The 24,534-nt window shown below is 34.7% G+C and overlaps 1 protein-coding gene across 3 annotated transcripts in view; it reads left to right on the forward strand.

Moving 5' to 3' along the window:
- Window positions 1-664: 664 nt before the first annotated feature.
- Window positions 665-24,534, forward strand: part of LOC134658285 (uncharacterized) — a 107,791-nt gene continuing 83,921 nt past the window's right edge. The window contains exons 1-2 of one of the 3 annotated variants that reach the window (XM_063513884.1): window positions 665-750; window positions 1,157-1,261. The gene's annotated coding sequence lies outside the window, so the exon portion shown is untranslated. Of the gene's footprint in view, window positions 751-805; window positions 1,262-24,534 lie in introns of those variants that run through there. The other 2 variants (XM_063513887.1, XM_063513886.1) reach the window with 2 other exon arrangements.

Consider the following 24,534-nt stretch of genomic DNA (forward strand, 5'->3'; position numbering starts at 1 on the left):
GTATGGTCAGCATATTAGAGGGCTATGTTTATTGGTAATTAAGCACAGATATATTACAGGTGTTAATAGGTGATGAAGGTATCAATAGGTATATTTTGTACTTATCGAAGTGAGTTTAGCTTTATTTATTATTTTGTTTTCGTACTACAGCAAAGACAAAAGGAAGGGTTATGATTTTTAAGTTTCACTAAAGGTGTGTAAAGTTTGATTATATTGTAGTAGCATAGTACTTATATTTAACATAAATATGATAAATACTTAATTAACATTTTAGAAATTTTGTGAACATAAAAATTCTATCGTGCATTTTTTTCTTATTTTCAGCTCTAATACAAGATTGAACTAAAAAAATGTCCAGGAAATAACTTTTAACAAGACCATAAATATACACTGAAACTAAAACTTAATATTGAAAATATTGCTTAAACACTGTAGGATAAGAATTGTAAACATAACTCATATTTACCGCTCACCTCCAAAAGTACTATTAAAGCCGCGACCCCGCGAATCCAATGCGATCCGTATCAAGTCAAAGGTCGCTCCAGTTTTATAGTCCACAAAAACCGACCACGGTTAACCCTCTAAAGGACCCTTTCTTAAGTTTTTGGCAGAAAAAAACGCTGCGCGCTCCGACCGCTTGTACACATTCAGAGCCTGGCGGCTGCTGCGGGCGGTCGCACGTCATACGCGATCAACTTTCACGACTTTTTACGACTTTTCCTAGTCGCCAGTCGCAGGAAAACTCAAAAGGTCCGATTCCAAATTTGAATCGCTCAAACTCGTTCGATTTACTTTTGTAGCAATAAGTACTGGCCAGTGTTGAGTTTATGAACATCGTTTCAAATTAAACCATTGTTTTAAATTCGACATTGTTCCTGTTTTAATTGTTTAACTTTGATCTAGGGATTGTTTTCGATGTTACTTTGTTGGGTATAAACAATTGATAGTTTGCGCGGCGCGCGTTTTTACGAATGTTTTTTGCGCGGTGCGTAGTGGGGGTAGGGTGGGGCCTGTGGAGACTCGTCCCTCTTCTAGCGTATTTTGATTTAGTTTCCGAGTCTTACGCGGACGCCGCGTTTTTTCAGTCGCGCGACGACCGCGCGGCATCTACCACCTTTTTGAGTTTTCCCGCGTTAAATTTTCACGTACTTTACAGGTTGGAAAAACGTTGAACTTGTGTCAAACTGTGAAGTGAGTGACTATTCTGTGACCATTGGTGACTGTGTGCTGTCTGGCTCGAATTTGGATGTCTTAGATTAAGGTAAGTTTATTTCGTTTGTTTAATAAGTAGTTAGTATTAAGCTTAACTAATTAAGCCTTCTCATTTTTATTAAGTTTAAAACTCAAGTAACAATTTTAATAAATAAGTAACACATTGTTATTGAAAGATTATTCAAGTAGTTATTATTGTGTTACTTATAATTAATTGTGTTATTTCCAAATATATGAAATATGTATTGGAAATGCATTGATCCGTTGCGGTTGCGGTCGCTTGCTTCCAATAATCTGTAACCCAATGTGTAAGAGCGCGACACACTGATAAATGCTGATAGATTGGATCGGTTGTCGCTAAATACAAATCTTCAATGATGTAAAATATTAATTAAACCACTAATTATTACTCTGTCATTAATATTTGAACTCCGACTAAAAATCGATGTTTGTTTGTTTATTATCTCAAAGATAAGAAAGTAATTAATTAATTATATTTTCTACCTTTCACTAATTAATTGATCTTAAAACTTACCTGTTAAGCTAATAAACATATCATGTAGTTAAAATGTTGAGGAGATGCATTAATAGACTGACAGACAGACAACTATATTTGTGTTCTTACTACTCTTATTAGATTTTGATTGATCCTTTTTGTGTTTGATTTCAATTTGATTTAACAGCATTACATTGTAGGTGTGTTTGAATAAATCTGCACTAAAGTATATTAGATAGTTAATGGATTTTGTAATAATTTGTACTCAGTAAAGAACTTTATATAGCTTTGCTACTTACTTCAGTAGGTACCTACAACGTTTTAGGTATTGGGGTTCCGTCCGGAGAAGAGCGTCAAAATTATATGTGTATAGAAATGTTGATTTACCTATGGTACTAGACAAAGGTACCTTATTTACTTTTATAACCATTACAACTAAGGTATAAACGTACTAGTCCTCGACATGCTAATGCCCTATAGATGACACCCTGCTGTCACCTCTATTGACAATTACTTAAGTTTCAAGATGACATGTACTGGTACCGCGTCGAACACTTGTACGTTTACCTTATTTGTATTTCTTTAGCTCTGGTTTGAACAAGGATAGACAAATATAGACTAATAGTTAAAGTATAAAACATGGTTGATAAATTACAAATCGAAAAATGTTTTGTATATATGTAGCAGTCAAAGTTCGAAACTCCGTTAATTGTCTACGTTGGTCATTTCTAAGATTGACTAGTCAAAAGTTAAACTTTTTCATAGTTTCTCACTTAAATTAAATCGCTATTCAAAACTGAAAATACATTAGGCTTTACATTTTGCAGTAAATTAGCGAATTGAGTACAGAAGATATATTATATTGGCGTTAATCATAAACGCGCTACCAACTTCTATTAGGCCTTCGTTTGTCTTAATCATTTGACTTATGTACATATTTGCAAGAAAGAGATAAACCATAAATTAACTAATTAAGACTTGTAAAGTTTTATAAATAATGGTTAAGTGAGAGTTTATAGAGAGCAATGGCATAATATGTAATTTTGTTGTCGTCGTGTTTATTACTTTTACATACATATTTGCAGCTGAAATATTGATAAATCTAAAATTCACACTGATTTCACTTGGGAAGAACTTCAAAAATTTGGATAAAATAAGAAAGATAAAAATATTCTTTTTTAATTAAAAAAGTTTCTTACTTTAGAAGATACAGAGTTTACAGAGTTTCTTATTTTAGAAATACAGAGAGAGAGAGAACATTCAATGAGTGAAAATTGTGAGTAGTTCGTATATAGATACTTTATATAGAAAACACACATAATTTAATATTTGGCAATTTACAACTTACTGGAAATCTACCTCGGTAAAGTCTCTTTTAGACTATGTTCTCTTAAAACTAATAATCATGACTCCTTTACCAAAATATAATACTGATTCGGATCAGAAAACATGCTGTCATTTTTTCGAACTAACTTCTATGGCTAGTATGAGCTTTATCAAGTTATCTACGCTACTCCGGGGTCAGCGCAGGTGGGGTCAAGTCAATACTGTATGAAATTCAATTTCAAAATGGCTTTCTATTCACTACATCCGTGTAGATTGAAGTGAAAGAAATTGATTTGTGGTAACTGTAGCATTCACTTATTGTAATACGTGTACGAAAGAGTGCATTTTAATATTTGTGTGTGTATGTTAGTATATTCATTAATAAAATTATGCATCATCAAAACTATTGAAAGCTATCATACAAATCTTAGTGCGTCTTGTTCGCAATATTGGATTGTTGCGACACTGGAGGGATTCTCTGAATTTAGTATGATATTGATTGGTATGTAAGTAGGTACTATATTTTACAACCAGAAACCTAGGTGTATCTTTACTTTTTCATATGTCAAAAAGTTTAATGCCTCACTTGTATTTATTTAAATTCTGATAAGTTTTATTATCAACATTAAAAACATTCATAAACCTATATTTCACGTTTGAATAAGTAGTTTTTCTATTGCAGTTTATAGAAAAGCAAATATAAAGAAATCATTGACATTTTATCAAGATATAAAGTAGCGACAAACTACTGAGAAACTTAAATAATTCAACATTTTTTTGCCGCTCAATCAATTTGTAGAAAAATATTATTAAAAGTCGTATGTTTTTCTTTAACGGTTTAAAAATACTACTAGATATTCAATACCGTAAAATTATTATTTATAAAATTATATGTTAGTATGTCTCACAACAGTTTAAATTCGAAATAGATATTATAGGGAAAATCCCATATATGGTAAACATATTTTGATTTTTTTTCTCTTTATGTTTTTCTTTAGGTACCTACGTACCTATTATTTAATGACCAGTTATGATATTGATTTTTAACAAACATGTTACCGTTATAACTACTGTATAGTATTTAAATTGGAGTTTAACATATATAAATTAGGGTTTAAGGTCATCATGTCTTGAAATTGTGACTGAAACTGAGTTTAAATTATATGTGTAAGTAACTTATCAGTTATGAAAAAAAACCAGCGAAATTCATCAAGCCAATGAAATTTGTAAATATTTCATTAATAAAAGTTACAACGGAACAAATGAATAAAGTTGTGAAGCCATTCGGAAATGGATTTACAATTTAACATATCCGGTGTGTTTCAGACTTCTATGTTTCTTTTGGATTTAATTACATCGTCTGATTGAGAATCATTTGATTTTGATGTATTAATACCATTAAAATATAATGTAATATATAGCATTTGTTTTTAATATTTTAGATAGGCTCGTTATTAAGAAAAACCTAATTGTATTTTTATTAGAATAGAATAGAATAGTTTATTCGTAGACACACATACAATATACATAATTACACAAAAAGAACATAGTGAAAATAAAGTGTCACGAAATGGCCCCATCTCAGCATTTTGCTGGCGACTTCCAGCACTGATCATCCGATGAGACCATCAAGTGAGAAATAATCACGGAAGGTATAATAGGAGTTCTATTTCTGACGTAACTTAAACCACACAATATTCTACATGAGCTTTGTAGTGTTTAAAATGAATAGCACAAACTTTACAGACGCAGTTAAATAAATAAGAATCTATTTTTAATTTGACAGCTATTAATGAACTGCATGAAATCATGCGATGGTGAAATATCTTTAGCTATAATAACCCGAATTTTAAAACCCAAATAAACATACGTGTACCTACATATTTAAAGGCACATTTTTTTATCAAAATTGAAATCGCTTATTTGTCTTCAACCGTATTTTATATGATACTGGGATGATGTTGATGTGTCATACACATTTTATTTTATGTTGTCGTTTGTTCCCTGTAAACATCGCAAACTTATGAGAATTATACGACAAGTTTTGAAATGTACCCTTATAGACGTGATACATCTTTTTAATTCAACGAGACTCAAATAAGAAAAACGTCATATGCCCCGTCCATCATACCCGAGTCGGTAACTTTTGATGTTAAATCCCAAATAGCGAAACCACATTAGCATACTTCATTATCAGTTTTCAGACTGAAGATCAAGAATTTACAGCATCACCTTCCACTCTCCGTAGCATCCCCGAGTCTAGATGTCATTCACTGCACCGAATCCTTATCAAACGTCCTCCAGCGTAGGTCGTTCGTTCATTCGTTCATTCGGTCATCCATTCACTCCCTGACCGGAAGCTGCCTTATCAAGCGGGGATATGACGTCAGGGCTACGTGAGCGTTATAATAATAAATATATTTTTTTCTTGTGAAAACAATGAAACCGGGAAATGTTTTAAGTTCGAAATATAAACATCGGTTCGGTCGTTATTCCTCGTTCTTCCGGCTGTGGTGTAATTGTTACTTATTTTAGGGTTCTCTGCGAATTATATATTAAACGGATCGATATTACAAATTAATACTAAGCAAGTGGTTCATAGATATTTAAGAAAATTTCTTAAAACGTATTCTTTTGTTACATATCATGATCATGATAATACTCCTAGATAGAAAAGAAATTGAGGTGGGGAAAAAATGTTAAACTCGCGTGAGATCACGCGTGACCGTAAGACGATCACGTGGCCTCGTCACGTGGCCGTAAGACGGTCACGTGACCGTAAGACGGACCTATTACATGTAATGTCATTGAGTTTTTCATTATTGATTTAAATGCCATCTAGTGAGTTTCGCTATAACTGGTATTAATATAACTCGAGTACTAACAGTGATGGGCTTAGGGGTTTCAAGTAATGCGACGAAATAACGCTAGATGGCGTTAACCTCAATTATACATAGTGCATTTTGCACTAGTCATTGAGCTTTCACTTCTGCCGGCACTCCCTGAGTGCAACCCGTGCACAGCGCCGCTAAAGAAGTTTTCACTCCAAAAAAAATATGTATTTTTTTTTTAAATATGTATGGAGATTTTTCTTTATACATTAGTACATATGATACTAGGTATTATTTATCTGTTTCATTTATTTGGACTTTGATTTATTCAGAAATTCCAATTATCCGACCGTAAAAAAGTGTCCATAATAAAAACGGAATAAATCTAATAACAATCAGTTTGGTGAAATCGTACAATCAATCTCAATCACTGGTAGCCACTGGAGGTCCGTGTGTATGTATATATGTATGTATGTACATTGGACGGTCATATTCATGTATGGAAGCCATCTGATAACGAGGCTAAGCGTGAAATGAGTGTAAAGAAGTTAGTAATATTCTATAGTACATATGAAGGGTCCACGGAAAGAACATGTCTAGTCACACTAGTGACATTTTGAGTAATCGCGGTTTTAAAATTTGGAACAATGTCTAAACGTATGGTAATTCCGTGACCAGGTATTATTTAACTAAAAATAAAGTTGTGTTTACATTTATTATACAGTGGTAGCAAAAGATATAACTAATAGTTCATTAAGAGCTCTCCATTTTGAGATAAAAATCTCATTTTCCGAAAAATGTGACTAGACATGTTCTTTCCGTGGACCCTTCATATGGTGCTACTTTACCGCCCTAGTGCGGTAATTACCACAATACCTATGTCGAAAATTTAAAGGATCATATGTACTGTAACGTGAAATACACGTGCGAACAGGTAATTCGCAGCTCGTGTTGGTTTAAAACACTCTAAGAGCCCGTACTATGAGTCACTGACAGTGTTAAAACTGACATATACGCTATCGAGAACATAATTTACTTTCTGTACATCTCGTTCGCACTAATATGCGAGTACGAGCGAGATGTATAGAAAGTAAATTACGTGCTCGATAGCGTTTATGTCAGTGCCAAACTGATGGTAGCCGTACAGCCAGCCTATTATGGATAGCTTTATCCATCTTTATCCACGTGATAAAATAACTGTCACTGTTTAACACCGTGGGAAAGAAAGTGACGGACACCGTTTTATCACGCTGTCACGTAGACAAGAACGACCATCATATCCGTACTGTACGGATATGATGGTCGTTCTTGTCTACGTGACAGTTATTTTATCACGTGGATAAAGATGGATAAAGCTATCCATAATAGGCTGGCAGGTCGTGTTTCAATTTATCGCCACTCCTTGCGAGTTTTTTACTTTTCGCACTTGTATCATAATATAAAATAAAAAATCATTTACCGTCGTAAAAAATTTACTATTAGCGAAACAATTTTGAAAGTCACTTAAGTCAATAATATCTAATTAACTAGAAGCGCAATAAATTGGCAACACGTACGCTACTGCAACGCGAACCAAGTCATCTTGCTTACTGTTGATAGGTACAGTGGAAAGTGTTTCTAGTTTATTAGAGATTAGCAATTTTCTAATCTACGCCGTTTGCGAAATTAATCCAAAGCGCCTTATAAGAAAAAGAAAATATAGAATAAATACACAGATAACAAAGGTAACAGACAACAGGCGGTCTTATAAAAAACTCCATTCAAATCAAAACTTAATATTTTAATAGGTTTATAAGCTTACAAATATCTAAAATCAGTTTTAAAATCGAAATTGTGTCTAGCACAGTGGCCCCGTCAATCGCTCGAACCGTAAAAGATGAATAAAAGCCGCTATTTTAAATTTAATATCATCGGAATAGTCTCACGGCCGTAGCGGGAAGCGATTCGTGTGTCATAAATATTTTCCACTTGTAATTCCACGTGCATTTCCAATAAAAAACACATTTCCTAATTTACTTCTAATAAAGCCGAAAGGAAAACATACATCGAAATTCTAATTAGACTTAAGCCGTTATCGAAAATATAGAAGTATTGTGTTTGAACAATGGACTTGAGTCATACGTGATTCATATATCGAACGCTTAAACGGTTTCCATAAAACTGTTTTCAATTTTCAAAACGGCCGCCGCCAATTTGTTTTTCGTAAATCGAACGGTTAAATCGATTGTAATGGAGAACTATAATTCGATATTGGAAAAATTGTTTCGCAGCGACGTTTTCCGTTGCCTTTAGTAAATTATAGTCGTCGTTACAAATGCGGTAGTTAAAATAAAAGTGTTTTGTGTTTTGAAAGGCCTAGTTTTAACTACAAAATTAAAGACCATAAGTTATTTATCGTGAATAGTTTATTCATCATTCTAAAGAGCCCAGATGTACTTTTTGTTACTGAAAAGTTTAATATGCCAAAGTTTTTTTTTGCAACAAAGGTTGAATTTAACTTACTGTAAGTAGGAGAAACTATTACGTTACTTCACCAAATAGCCAATAATGTATCCAATATGTTTCTTTGAAATTGAATTAAAATTTCAACTGGGTCAGTGCTTTTCAAAGGCTATTCTAATTTGATTTACTTATGCAACCGGTGCGTGTTTTTATCGCGATCTTAAACTTATTATAAACCTACGATATGTCCTGGTTAAATAATGAATGATTTATAACTTTTTCAAGTAAAACTCCTTTAAAAAAATCAAATTACTTCGCTCCACCCCCTAAAAATCCCACTAACATAAGAAATAAGCAGTTTTGTCTCATTCGCAGTGTAGATATATAGTTGCTATGACTGTTTCAAATTTAGGCATACACAAACGGTCACCGCGAAGAAGCACTTCTAGGGGCCTAGCAAAGATGCCAATTGTTTGCGCTTGGCGCTACGTCAACTAAAGTGCAAACGATTGGCATATTGGCGAGGCATACTGAACAGACGTGCTCCGTGAACACAGTTTTGTATTGTCACTAGTGTCACATTTTTTCATTAGTGTCACTTAATGCTTATAAAGTAAACATCAAACTGTACTGCTCTAAATCGCAGTTTTGTACTAGTATCAACACACTTACGACATACTCATCTCATGTCCGTCCATAAGGGGCCATACATCAGCGGCCCGTCCGTCCGTCCGTCTGTCACTCGGCCCTTCTACGGTCTATATTAATTGTTATTTACAATTGTAAATCGTCCGTTTATTTTATTAGTTAATCTTTAAATGGTAATAATTATATCGGACGTTTATAGTAAAGTAGATAAAGTATCCAGTTTATCGATGTTTTTGTTATTTTTATTGTTTAATTTAATGTCTTTACTAGTAGGTGATATTCATGCAAAAAGTTTCGTCTGATTCCAGCAATACAATTGGATGTTGTTGTATTCTATGTATCTGCACACACACGTTATCCCGTGGAACGCCCCAGTATTACCGTGGTATGGAACTCCTATATACTAATTCCTATCACACGTGTGACAGTAGGGCGCTCCACGGGTTAAAAATCGTTTTTCGGTGAATAAAAATAAAGTTAGGAAGCATTTCCGGAATTTCCGGCAGTTTTGAGAATGTTCTGCACCTTGCATATTGTTAAAGTCTATTTTTTTATTCGGTAGACTGAAATGACAGCTAATTGTATGAACATGAAATGTCATTTCATACTATTAACTGTCATTTCAGTCTACCGAATAAAAAAATAGACTTTACGTGATTCTCTCCCAGTTACCATTGCATATGTAAACATATTTATTCTCTGGTCTAGAACTAGGCACAAGCGGTTATACTGAGGATATTATTATAGCCCACTTCCGTTGTAAATTAAGACTAAATGAAGCCGTTACGACAAATCATTTCCTATTGGGGCGATGAACAGACTACCGAATGTTTTTGATATATAATAAGCGTTACGATTTTATGATTTATTTTACAATTAACGTGTTAGATTATTTTTATTAGTTTAAGATTTAACTTTAAAAAAAGCGCTGGTAGCCTAGCGGTAAGAGCGTGTGACTTGCAATCCGGAGGTCGCGGGTTCGAACCCCGACTCGTACCAGTTATGTACGAAGTATCAATATCATTTGATATTTACCAGTCGCTTTTCGGTGAAGGAAAACATCGCGAGGAAACCGAACTAATCCCAATACGGGCCTAGTTTACCCTCTGGATTGGAAGGTCAGATGGCAGTCGCTTTCGTAAAAACTAGCGCCCACGCCAATTACTGGGATTAGTTGCCAAGCGGACCCCAGGCTCCCATGAGCCGTGGCAAAATGCCGGGACAACGCGAGGAAGATAGATGGATTTAACTTTTGTTCAGTGCCCAAAAGCCTGATGTATGTATGTACCAGTTGAAGTTAAATATAAAACTGTATGTTGATGCGTCCATTTTATTCATAGAAGCAGTTTTTAAATGCACTAAACCATAGCGATAAAGAACGTTATGTGCACCAAATATTGATAGATCAGAAGTGGGTTAAAGTTAAAGGACTTCGGTTAATCAAATCATTAAAATGCTTGTTGTATGCAGTTATATACCTTTAAAACAAGGTGCAAATTTCATAATGTGGCATTAATAAAGGTTACTTTAATTATAAGTACAGATATTTAATATACATTTCAAGAAATCAATTAAATTTACGCATATAAGAAAACGGAGCTTATTTTTAGTAGGTATAAATTCAATAATTGCACGATTCTTATTAATGATATAATGGTTAACAATAATTTAATCGATTGGTTAGGTTATTGTTAATTAATGTACTTAACCCTTTATAATTAGCATAATTACTCATGAAATGTTATTTCTTAAAAGAGTCATAACTTATTTGTTCTTATGATTTAAATTCGTTTATGATACAAGAAGGTTCTTTACGACTTTGTAGAACGGTCTAAAGCCATATTATCCCTTTGATTTGTCCAAAATTTTACAAATTAAATAATTTGTAGATATATCAACGTTGTAGATGTAGATACAATATATCGAACCAACCCGATTTGTCCCGACAATCGTAATTATGTTAATAAAACACATTGCAAAATCGTGCATTCATTCCACCTCTCTCTCCCACGTACGCCATCTCGCTCCTCACACATGCAATTGTCGTAAACCAATTAGTAAACAATTCTCGCCCTTCGATACTCCAAGATAAGATACAATTTAGTCCGAGCACATAAAACGTGAAGGAATCCAGCTGTGTTAGCAACAACTTACAAGTTACAACTTTAAATTCTTACCAGTAAAGTTCAAATTCGTTTACGTAAGTGGAATCAATGAGCCAGCCGCGATGAAATGCGAAATGGATTATTTTTTCAAAAATGGAATTAAGAAGAGACAATAACGCTCATTGTTTTAAAGATGGCGGACGGGACGGGTTCAAATATGAGATTATTACTAAGGCCGCGTGTGCCTCATGAATCTTATGATAATTTTATATCATTGTACAGTTCCTACAATAGCGACATTATTTTCATGCAAAGCGTAAAAGAAGGAAACGCTTGATACCGGTCGGTATAAAACACGACAAAGAAAGCCATTCAAAAACAGGAAACGTGTTAAACTCCGGTTTAACACGAAATAAAAGATTTATTTATGCAATACACGTTGTGATTTTTGCTAACGCGACGCGAGGTTTCATTTACCATACAATTTTAGGTTCTCAACTCGTTTTGGTAAAAATTTAAATTCTTACAGCGACTCATACTTTTTTAGCAACATATCTCAAATAGATTAATACAGACAATACAATTAAAACGGGATTAAAAATGGTCGCGGGTTGTTAACGCATTCTGCGTTTTTAAATTCGAATTTCGAATTGGAATCGAACAAATTATGAACTAATGTAGCGGCCCGTTTCTCAGCTGCTGAGCAAATTAGAGTGACGTGTCACACGCTTCCAGAAAGCTGAATAGTACGTTACGAGTAATTTAAATAGAGCGATCCCTCAATTGAGGTTAATTCCCGTGTTTAAGGAATATGGAGACTTTAATTAGAGACGGGCGTACTTCGCTTTGTGTAAAAGACATTTGATATTTCATTATTAAGCAATTTACTAATGGCTTATTAGTTCCCGTTTAATAAGAGTCAATAAAAATCAATTTGGGCACTAAAATGAGTTCCCGTTCAAAACTCTCCCATCAGACGGAAATCGAATAAAGACTATAAAGAGCACGTTTGCTATCTACTTACATCACTACAAAGTTTTTACAGAGTCGTGATCCGACTTTTTGTGGAGAACACATATTCAGATGTGTAATGACCAATCTCCAAGCGTCGGACAAAAAAACGATACAGATCATTCGAGGCATTAATGCATCAGTTACTAAACCGTCGGACGCATGCTCTCGCATCCTTAACGCATTCATAATAAGAAAAAGACGTTCCATTTCCAAACGGACGAATTACAAACACAGAAGCACTCCCGCCGTTACTTTCGGTTCATATTCAAATTTCTGTTTTGAAAATAGAATAGAACGTGAGCGATTCTAAATTGGAACTGCGTAGAACTTCCAATGATTCAAGGAACTGCATTTTTTGACAGCTTGCGTCATTTCATTTGACACCAACAGGAAATTATCTAAATACCGACCGTGAATAATTCTTGGTTGACTTCAAACCGCTTATTAATTAAAGTTCGATCCACAAACACGGAGGCACGAGTGCTTTTTACTTTTTTTTAATTAAGTCCAAAACATGGAAGTCTAGTTCGTGCGGGGTCAACATCCTTAAGAGAGTACAAAATGTCCATTCTAATATGAACTCTCAAAATATGACTGTGTTATTAAAAAGCCGGTCGCGTTAGGTGGTCGCTCGCTGCGTGGTCACCCATCAATCAATGGGATCATATCATATCGCCGCCGAAACTGGCCTCTACGTCTAACATTATGATTTTATAAGTTTGAGTAATATTTTATTCAAATCATTGCTTGATTGAATGTTTCGGTTTGTAACTTTAAAGAAAGATTACCGGTAATAAATAATATTATCTTATTAACTAGGTGGTTAAATCATAGAAAGCTGTACCGATTTGCAATTTTAAATCGTTTTTTGTTCGATAAACATATGCGCTTTTTTAGAATTTCGAAACGTAACGGTAATAGAAAAAAAAAAATGCCCGGCATTATCAAGATGTATTCCAGCCAGCCATCTCCCGCCCGTCATAATCCATCTCGCCTTCGATATTTGAATACACTCGGATTTGGAACGCGTTCGTAACATGAACTAAGTTCGTTTCGTTTTTCAATTGCTTCACTTATATTTTGAATTTAGAACGATGGTTTCGAGATAAAGAAATCCGTTTCGTTTTTTTACGGGCGTTCGAAATAGGAAATTTTAAAAATAACAGTCTAGACATTTTTACTGTGTAATAAATTTGTATCTATCGCATTGTTTTAAGTTGTTTAAGGTGTGATAGAGAAATCGTAATTCAGTGATTCAGCACGCGTGTTGTGTTACGTAAGGTATTGTGTATGCGTTCCTACTAAGAAAGGCTTAAGTTCACTAGGTCTGTACCTGCATGCTAGCCATTTTTGATAGCGCTGGCAGTACGAAGAGGCAGGCACGCGCCACCTCCACGTATTCGCAATAACCCGGGGTGGCCCTCGCATTCTTTTACGCGTACGATAGCTAAATAAAAAAAAGGTTGACCGCCAATGTCATGTTGCCAGGCATTTTTTTGTCGTATTAACATAAAATAATTAGAATCACGATCTGTCAATGGAAAGGTGTTTTATCGATAATGGATTAGTTTTTATTAAACTTGTCGTTGTTGTTTTATGAATATTTTGTTGCTTTGTAAATAAACTAGCATTGTTGCGTAATATAATTATTTAAACCATCTGGACACTTGCATCATACATTCAAACACATTTAGCGCACATTCGCTATGCGGACGCTTACGTCTAGTTAGATTCTTATAAGTCAATCAATGAGTCTTAAAAATAATTATGTACGTAAAAATTTCAACAAACGCCTAATAAATAACATCCAAAATAATAAAAAAGAAACACATTCTGGCCGGGTGGGCCCTTTTACGCCACAATTATCATTTGAAACTATATACTTCTCCGTGCCTCGGTAAAGTATGAGATAACATTGTTAAAGACATTAAAACAGAAATCTTTCAAAAACTTCAACCCTATAACTCTTGCGCAGGGTCATAAGACAATGCTCAATGAAGCCCCCCTCCTTTTACTAAGGGGGGAGGGGGGTAATTATTCCCCGCTAGCCGGCAACCACGCCTTCCATTGTCGCTAAACACTACTCACGATCTAAGTGACGCGACTAAGTTCCATTTAATTATTATCTTATTCGAAAATGGAATGCATAGTGTTGGCTAAAGTTCGAAAATTATACACGTACGTGCTACGATGAAATTTTATGAGTACTGGCCGTTTGTAACAGATATCGAATGTGAACTGAAAAATGACAAGCTAGCGAACACGCTTAATTTGTTCTTGGTTCAAATGTTGTTTCTACGATTAGATTTTTTGTTAACATCTATTCAAATTATATTATTGAATATGTTTATACAGTCACTGTTTTTTTATTTGTATCAATTTTCGTTTAATTATTTTCTACAATGAATGAAGATAGATAATCTATCATTTTCTACAATGAATGAAGCGTATATTCCGTATAATATTAGCATATTTGTTATATATATTTTTATGTTTGTTAGAAACTTAACAAACTCCGCACTTTATTTAATGAATGAGACAGCACGAAACCGACATCTGTTAAAGAGTAATTGGTCTAACAAATTGTTAAATATTATTAATGAACGTAAACGACACTAATCGTAACTGCAACGGCTTTTAGGATTAGAAGCGTAACAACCAGAATTATGTATGACATAGACTGTGAAGAATTAATGCCGCCATGTTTAAAAAAATACTAGACTAATCTCTAGATATCTTTGATACTCAGGACTATTAGTAGAAAACCCTGAAAACTTTCTTAGATATCAGTAGTTAACTGTTGTAAAACATTTTGGTTATAATAAATAGTCTAGCCAATATATCTATTAAAATATTTTAATCTAAAAGACCTCCGCGAGTTGTACCGGGTGCAAAGGTGCCCATGACACTTGCCGCGTTGCCACGTTGGATAGCGATGGCTAGCCTTTGCACCAGGTACGAACCCGCGCGAGCATCAGAGGTCCTCTCCCTAATTCTACGTCCCACCTCTCTTATAAAAGCTATGGCGTCAGACCCCCAACACCCCGTTACCTCGAAGGCGAGTGGTACAAAATAATAATTCGCCTAGCCAAACTATTTTTTGGATGTGAAAATGGTTAAATATTCTGTTACACATATGTGAGGTGTGAGTAATACCTATTGGAATGTAATTAATCTTATTACTATTGCTGACTATTTTTTTTCTGACATGTAGATAAAAAAACCTTTTTAACATCAATTTTACCATGTATGTGTACGTGTGTACAAAAACAGTATAAACCGATCATCTGTCTGCTTAAAACACGGCATCCATCTAACTTATCTCATGCACTCAAAATATCTATTTTTAAGCCAAAATCGTTCCCCATCGAATGGAGCAAATGTAAAAATTTCATATCTCGAACAGTCGTTACGAACAAAATGATTGATTTTATTACTCCGTTCCCGGATTGATGGTTCAAAATACTTTCGTTCCATTTCGACTGTTCCAGTCCCACAAATAATGTTTATTCAATTAAATTATGCTTTTGAAATTGACGTTTTTATTCGCCCGCTTTTAGTCTGTTCGGATTTCGAATTAGAATACGAGAACGGATTTTATTGTTGTTCTAAATTCGAACGTGTCATCTTGTTTATCGATACTTTACGTCGTTAATTCTGTTTATAAATTTATTGACCGTTATAAAGTAGCGCGATTAGTCTCAATAGTCAATAGGGATCGTTTTATAAATAGTTGACAATATTATAGCGTCATATAAATGCTCTACACAAGTACAAGTATCACTGCTGTATGACTTTTACAAGTACCTTTACTGACTAAGCATTAAGATACTTTTCTTTAAGATTCTCGCAACATTTCTGAATTTGTTTACAAAGTAACTCATAATATACGTAAAGTGATCACATTTGATTGTAGAATCGTTCATATTTTGAAACTGGATCCACGTTTACTCATGAAAGCTGAAACAAATAAATAACTCTGTTAGTCACTTCGCTGGAAATTATTACACTTAGTTTTAAAACGATTTAAGTGATTAATAACTTCATATGAACATACTACTTTTCAGAAGTTGCTATCTTTCAATCTCCTCTTCACAGGCCGGTTTGAAAAGGTAATAAGTATGGATATTGTACAAATTTTCAAGTCGTTTTTCTTATAGCGTATTTATTTGTATCTGCTCTTTCTCAATATTGGAAACACATCTGTACTCTTGATGCATTAAATAACATATTTGTGGATGAGCTAAGATATTAAGATTTGTTCTGGGAAACCACAAATATTTGTGTATGATTATTGATGATTAGGTATAGCATTCATTTAAAAATAAATGTTATTACACAAAAGTGAAGTGTAATTTCACTGATAATCCAACAAAATTATGAATCTTAGACTAAAACTTTTGGATAAAACTTAGTAAAAATAAAATATATCTACTTATAATCTTTATGATAAAAAAAATGACATACCTGAGATATTTTGTCTTTGCCTCTTTCCCAGGAAAGGCATAACGTTGGAATTCGCATAAAAATAGAAACAACCGCAAAATCCGACAGCGATTTCGTGCGAACGATTGAAATACCTAGGAAATATTCTTAAATCCGCCGAAAATCAAGGAAAAACTCTAGGGAAAATATAAGACATCGTTCAAAAAAGAATGAATTAGTACCTGTACCTACATACAGGTTGCACCCATACCACAGTCAACTTTTGTGGAGCAACACGATAAGTTTAGCCAACTTGCCTAGTTACGTATTGTTTGTTTATTTAATTTTTGGATACGTTTTTCGATTCAGTTTTTGGAAATTTTTCAAAATGGCGTAGTTTTGGGGGTTTGCAAGGCCTACAGCTCACTGAGTCACTAGTTTCTTAATCTTTACGTCTCTTCTAGTATCAATGACAATGGTTCATCATCTTCCTCGCGTTGTCCCGGCATTTTGCCACGGCTCATGGGAGCCTGGGGTCCGCTTGGCAACTAATCCCAGTAACTGCCGCGGACACTAGTTTTTACGAAAGCGACTGCCATCTGACCTTCCAAGCCAAAGGGTAAACTAGGCCCGTATTGGGATTAGTCCGGTTCCTTCACCGAAAAGCGACTGGTAAATATCAAATGATATTTCGTACATAAAGTCCTAGGTCACCATCGCTTCCAAAGCAAGTGTGATCAATGACAATGGTTACAGTGTTTTAAATGATTCATTCGAATGATTTCCTAATTCATCGAAATGATTCATTTGTACGTTTATTGGGCGTGTCATTGTAATTGTACAAAACGATGACACGATGATTTAAACGACTGTTAAGGAATGCTTATCAAAACAATTTTACAGACGGAGTGAGCGGTAAATTATGGTGTCCAAGTGACAATGTTGAGATGGAGCGGGTGGGAAAGGCTCGGCCTTAAGAAGAAGAAGATTTGAAAATATACCCGATATTTTGAGTGTCATACACTCAAAATATCGGGTATATTTTCAAATCTTCTTCTTCTTCCTCCTGCCCTTATCCCACGTTATGTGGGGTTGGGGTTCAAATATCGACATAATAGATATATACTCGTAATAAATGTAGGTGCTTTTAAAATAGAAAGGTATAACATACCTTAATAATAGGAACAGGAACAGGTTAGGAACTTTAATGACATTCATAGAATCAACAAGGTTTTAACTAAAACGAAAAACCGTGATGTGAAAAAGTTAACTTCTTGGATTCGGGGTCCTATATGCTAACAAAGGGTCGAAAAGCATGTGCATAAAATTATAGGTACCTGATTTTTGGACCTGTATTCAATAAGGAAGCATACGCGATTTAAGTTAGCCTTTCCATTTTATCGGAAAATGATAAGATGTCGATAATTCGTCGAATCATCAAGCGGTGATATTCAATATGAAATGGATCAAAGATATTTCAAATATCTTACCAAGCTTTAAAGTCCTTTATGTAAACCAAAGATGAATAGATTAGTAATAATAAATTGGTCTGGTCGCGATCGGTTTTCAATAAAAATGAATATTCCTCCTCAATCGCACCGAACCGCTTATGAATCTGGCCCGCAGTTTTTCGCTCCGTTCCACAGCAAATTAAAAATGTAAGAATTCTCGCTTGCAAAGGAATTTATATTTTATTTCATTTCATTAAATCCGCCATCTTTTGTTTCCACGGCCGTTCCGATCGGAATTCATATTTTTCTGTGTTTTGTTTCGGTTTGCGAGCCGAGTATTGTTTTATTGTTGTTCGGCGTTCGGCTCCAAACGGGTATTAATTATTTTCTTATTTTTGATGAATGCGCCCGTCAAATTTTAAGACGTCTTTTAGTGGCGATTAAGAGTCCGCGATATAATTTGGCTTTTAGAAACTCAATCACGATTTTCATTAAAATTCTGCGCTGCTGTGGAGTCGTTAAAAAAATGAGATCCGATCATCTCTAAGTGAAACCGTTGCCAGTCAAGATTAGGCGAGTGAGGTATGCTTAAACTATTAGACGCTACGTCGACTCCACACAGACAGAGATACGTATCGTTTACTGAAAATAATACGTACCTATCGGGCGTAATCTGACATTCGTATGAGCGTTACGCAAGTGACTTTCCTTCTCCTACAACGTGGATTATTCGTTACTCATCAATCTTAAATAGACGCGGCCGTTCCATTGTTCCCGTGACATTTAGACGAATTTATAAATACTCCGCGGAATAAATTCTCTCACCTATTTATAAATTAAATTATTAACCGTCCGAGTACATTATTAACGCGTTCGAAAATTGAACTCAAACGTGTCGCGTTTCGAACGCGTTGCAAATTTATTCCAAATTCAAATTGTAGTCGCATTTGAAATTGGAATATAGCGCATTCCTAATTGTTTGTCGTTCGCTCGTCGCTCTGGCATTTTGGCAACGGTCTAGCTCTATCGCCTGCCTTTTCGTATTTCGAATCGCTTTGTATTCGAATTTAGAAAAGCTGATTTTGCTTTCTTTGTGTGTATTGTGTGCAAATGTAATTGTCGTTGCGTCTGTTATTGCGAGCGATAGTTCGCCTCCATAAAGATTATGGCGTATAATGCCGTTGCCGGGTGATGAGCAATGGCGCTTCTAATAGTTTATTGCCGTGCGCATTTTTCGCATTGTTTTCAGACAGCTGCCGCTTGCAGACTTTTTATATATCAACAACACTTTACAGGAAGTCTTAATGACTATAAGAATGCGCGTAAACATAAGTTACATGTATCTAATGTGATTTGTACGGCCGAAGTGTTAGTGCCAAAATTCGTATTACGGTAATGTGACAATATTGTTTGGTTGAGATGTTTAATGACGCGTTTATAGAACTACAGCTGTTCAACATGTCTGATGAAATGGAAAACCCGTAAATGTCATTCAAATTTACAAATTGTTATCTAAAATATCGTATACAGTCATATGACGTATGTACGTATATACGTACATACCTATAGTCATATAACAATAATAGTTAAACTGAAAATTTTAAACGTCTCTTCAAACGTTATAGTAAGTAACCAAATTCGCCAAATAATAAAAAAAATATCAAAAACATCAATTGTAATCTAGTAGACTAGAATTCCAAAAAAATATTAAAGTCCATTTCAAAAACTTACCATCTTTTTTTTATTGGTAATATTTTATCGAGCCGAAATTCTTTGTAAAATTTATTGCGATTATGACGTATGAAACGTAGAATAATAAAAATGGACTGTGAAATTTTATATTAATTTAATATGTAGGTATGATTAATTAAGTTTCTATCCGTTAACTGGAAACCAAAAAATTTGGGCGTAATTAAAACCAGAATTTAAAAATCGTTCTTCATTTTCAAAATTCGACCGTTAACCTTTCCAGCCAACAACAGATCGTATAATAGGTTCTAGAATTAAATTCTATCTAAACAGTATGCACGCTCGAAATAGGGCGCGTTTGCAATTATTTTAGCTCAGTCTTTCTGAAAATTGGCAGCGGTTTGAGATCTTTTGCGAGCGGCATTCAGTTGGGAAACCGTTGTAACACTACACCAACTTAACAAGACCCCTGATGCACCCCCGAACGCTTTACCAAACTACGGGATACGACTAAATGAGTAGCTCAGTTTATATTGGCCGTGCTTTATAAATAAAGTGCCCTGATATGCGAATAATAGGTAAGTTTGTTAGTGTGCGTTCGACATGCGTAATGTACTCTTGATTATTTTATTTTCGTCTAAGCATCAGTTGCATGTCTGTTTGTGTGACAATAGATTTTCTATGAAATAAATGCAATGCGTTTTTTGGGCGATTTCGGTAAGTTTAAAATGTAAACAAACTTTTTGTTTTGTTTTGTAACACTAAAAATGTGAAGGTGTAAATATTTCATAAGTACTGTAGCACTATTTTATAAGAAAAAAAAAAACACTGAAGCCTGAATAATGTAAACTACTCTACAAGTTCTACAACCTTTCGAAACAATAGGGCTTTAAAAAAAACTGTAGCATAAACATTCATTATTAATTCCACTACAATTTAATACCATAAAGAGAAATCGAACAGAAAAAAACCGACCAACGCCGTCGCGCGGTGAAAATTTACATTTGTAATCAGACCCATTAATGTCCACAATAAACTGCATTGACACGCACTAAAGCGGGACAGCGCTAGCGCGGGCGACAGAGACGGAGAGAGCTCGCGAAGTCGCGCCAGACACAATAGAGGCGCGCGCGCAGCCAAAGCGAGAGCGCGCTAGCGCGCGAGAACGAGCCAACTATATTTCCGTGCGTTGTAATGCGTTCAATAATAGTTGCGTCCGGATTTTATGCGTTTGTGAAAAATGCACAGATTTATGCTTTGATACCGCGTACTCTATTAATGGGAGAATTATAAATATTATAATGTATGTACAATTAAATGTGGATGACAGGCTAATGTGGGCTCTGGGCTTGTGAGGTATTGCGATAAAAGATATAATTATTATACATATTTTAATGTTTTGGTCCTTTTTAGCTTTGATTCATGAACGTGGCCCTGTTCGTCTGATTTCTAGGTAACTAGTACCTATTAATATTATCTTAAGCCTAAGTTCTAACTTAGCGAAAGTTCCGAAATTTAAAATGTAAGATTATTTTCACAAAAGGCAACGAAAACGGCAGAAAAAAAAATGGTATGCAAATGACTTTTATATTTTTTATTTATTGATTCTATCTGTGATAACGCTAATTAAAATAAGTACCTTCTTATTTGATGGACAATATTAGCCATATTGATAATTGCACGTTTCATGTGTGTAAAGCTTTAATGCTAAACAACAACAAGTTTGTACCTACAATAAATCATCTGCACTGCCTAATTATTGAATAATGAATATCCCTGAAATCGACAAAACAATGAAATTACCTGCAACAAAGCTATAATGCCTATAATAAAGTGCATAACAGGTGCGTGAGGAATCCGAAAACAAACGATTAGAATGAAATACGCTGCGACTGGTATTATTTTCGGACAAGTATTATTTTCGGACAAGTATTATTTTCGGACAAATGTCGCGGTGACTTTAATTAACTACGGTTATTAGACAATTGTGATGTTGCATAAATGTGTAATAGATAAATTTAATTAACTGAAAAAACTGTATAACTTTAGATCCACGGCGTAGGCTTCGTCATTCTACGAAAGCTAATCCAACTTAGGTTTCGTCAAAATAAGACGTACAACATGCAGCGTCAAAAAATGTGTACATATTTCATTTAGTAAAATTTTGAGGTAGACTATATTACCTTGTTTTCTTTTTTTTTAGCCTATATTGTGTCCCACTGCTGGGCAAAGGCCTCCCCTGTCTTTCGCAACTCGTTACGGCTTTGTGCATGCTCCCGCCAGTCGCCAGTCGCCACAGAATGTGTCCAGTCCTAGTAGCACGGTCGCATTTTTATCGTTTGTCACAATGCCTGTCACGTTCTAACAAGTATGAAAGTGCGAAAGTGACAAGCATAGTGATATGATAGTCGATACAAATGGAACCATGCTGAGCCCGCAGGTCGTTTCGCCATCTCATTTTTGGTCTGCCTCTGCCTCGGGTGATCTGTGGTGCCCATTCGGTCGCTTTTTTGGCCCATCTGTCCGGGTGAATCCTACATATATGTCCCGCCCAATCCCACTTTTGAGTTTTCTCTTAATAGGGATAAATAAAATACGCTGTAGAATTGCTCATTTTAGGGGCTCTTGACAAAATTGTTAAACCTGGAGACCCGTGCCCAGCAGTGGGAAGTATATAGGCTGAATTATTTATTATTATTAGGAAGTATTGCTCTATTATTGTTAAATAACGGTGTCAGTTAAACATTAGTATGTCGGGTAGAGTGTGCAATAAATACAATCGCAAATACAAAGTGTTCTCTAAATGATGACACAGTATAGTAGCCAACAAATAACATAGTAAGACCAAGAAGCATCTGAGCTTAAATGCTTTGACAATAGAGTCTTCTTTTGTGTGATATCTCAGGTGTGTGATAACGATTGTAAACGCCACCATAGCTTATCCCTCAATGCAGATGAAAATTTATATTATGTATTTTTGAATAAGGCATTGGAACCGGTCCACGACTTTTACACGAAAAACATTAAAGCTATCAAAGCTTCCTTTAAGTATATAGATTGACGAATCCAGCAACATAGAAACTAGTTTGATGTATTCAAAAGGTACTTTAATACAAGATACAATACGTAGCGGCCCCCTTTTTTTAAATATCTTTCGTTAAATTGAAATAATCACGATTATTTAGCAGTGGCGCTAGTGTGCACGTTGATGGGCTCTTAATTAAAATCCTTATTAACCGTATGGGGTCAAGTCGATCCCGCTATACCCTAGTGAAAGGTCACAGAAGTCGGTCATTGTTTTAAGTTTTGGTCATTAAAGAATTCATTTTAGTGTTTGATCATCATTAAGTACTAATACATAATTTAGAATTATTTTTACTAACCAAGATATGAGTGTAACTTACTCGAAATAAATGATTTATTATTATTAATTGCATGAGGATCCTTACATTTTAAGTCAGTATCGTCAGTTAATAAACTTTCTTTGCTGGGCATTATTTAGGTTCTCGATTCCTTTTTGAAATTGGACGCTTTCTTTTCTTACTTCCCAGTTCTCACCAAACTTGAAATATGTTCTTCGAAAACAATGATTTCCGAAAATACTCCTCATGACAAGACGTGGAACCATAACATTTTAAATTTCGTTTAAATTTAAAACCTTTTCTCATTTTTGGGCAAAAATATGAGCCATATAAATTTTTACGAGCCCACCGCAGGAAATTGCTCAAAGTAACAATTTGTGGGCTCATGCAAGCAATGCTATTTAGCAGAACCATAGAGAAATATAGTAAGACAAGAGTGCTCACTCCATATTAATTTCAGTGTCTACATCTAGCATCGAGTAGCGGAACTATCAGTACTGCTTGTCAAGTATTGTCAGTATTGTCAAGTAGCAGTACTGATAGTTCCGCTACTCGATGCTAGATGCTAATAGTCTTTTTGGTACTAAAATTGATGTATGGAGTGAGCTCACACTTCCAATAAAACAAAAAACTACGGATATCATTCGTGATTCGAACCTTTCACTGACGGACGGCTCAAAAACAATAGACAATTGTTCCAAATTTCAAACAGATTCTTAATTAAAAATTCTAAATTCAAATAACACCTGGACGTTCAATCTTTTCACAAATACCGTGTAATGCGTAATATTATGACACTAACATGTGTCTTCGTCTGGACTTCCTGTAATCGGGTACCGCTCCGATTTATTACCCATTTGTGTAACCATTACCTCTTGTCTTAGAACATCACGGGAACGTATTTGAAGTGAGGAAGCAACGTATTCTGCTGTCTTCGATGCGCCCACCGATACGCCGGCACCACATGTGCCCCTTTCCCCTCGACAAGGACATTCACCCTATTTTTTTCTTCCTCGAAACCGATCGCTTCCTTTGATTTTTTGTTCGAAGATTTTTATTCGATTTTAATTGTAAAGGGTTCGACTTTTTTCTGTAATGTTGACAAGTCATTTTGTTTAATTGTCTTATTGTATAAATTGTAAACTCATCTAAAAGGGTTTATGAAGCTTATTTTAATATAGAATAGTTTAACAATTTTAAGTGTTTTTAATGAAATCAATTAGGTAAGTATATGCGAAGTAGACACGTAAAATAAAAATCTTTCGTAGAAATTAAAACATGTGATTTCAAAAGTCTAGTTAGGTACATCTGCGTTTTTGTTGTACTATAATCCTTTAAAATTGTTGATTGATAAATAATAGTTAAAAATCCATGGTTAAAATGAACCCTTTTTCAATACAATCTTGAATCCAATTCAACCGCCCGCATCCATCCCAAAATACAACCCATTGTACTAAAACACCAAAAAACACCCTCGCCCCAAGTTAAAAACGTTCGAAATATTAAAATAGTCAAAAGAGTTAAATTTAAAAA

The sequence above is a fragment of the Cydia amplana genome, chromosome 22 (genome assembly GCF_948474715.1).
Source record: "Cydia amplana chromosome 22, ilCydAmpl1.1, whole genome shotgun sequence".
NCBI lineage: Eukaryota > Metazoa > Arthropoda > Insecta > Lepidoptera > Tortricidae > Cydia > Cydia amplana.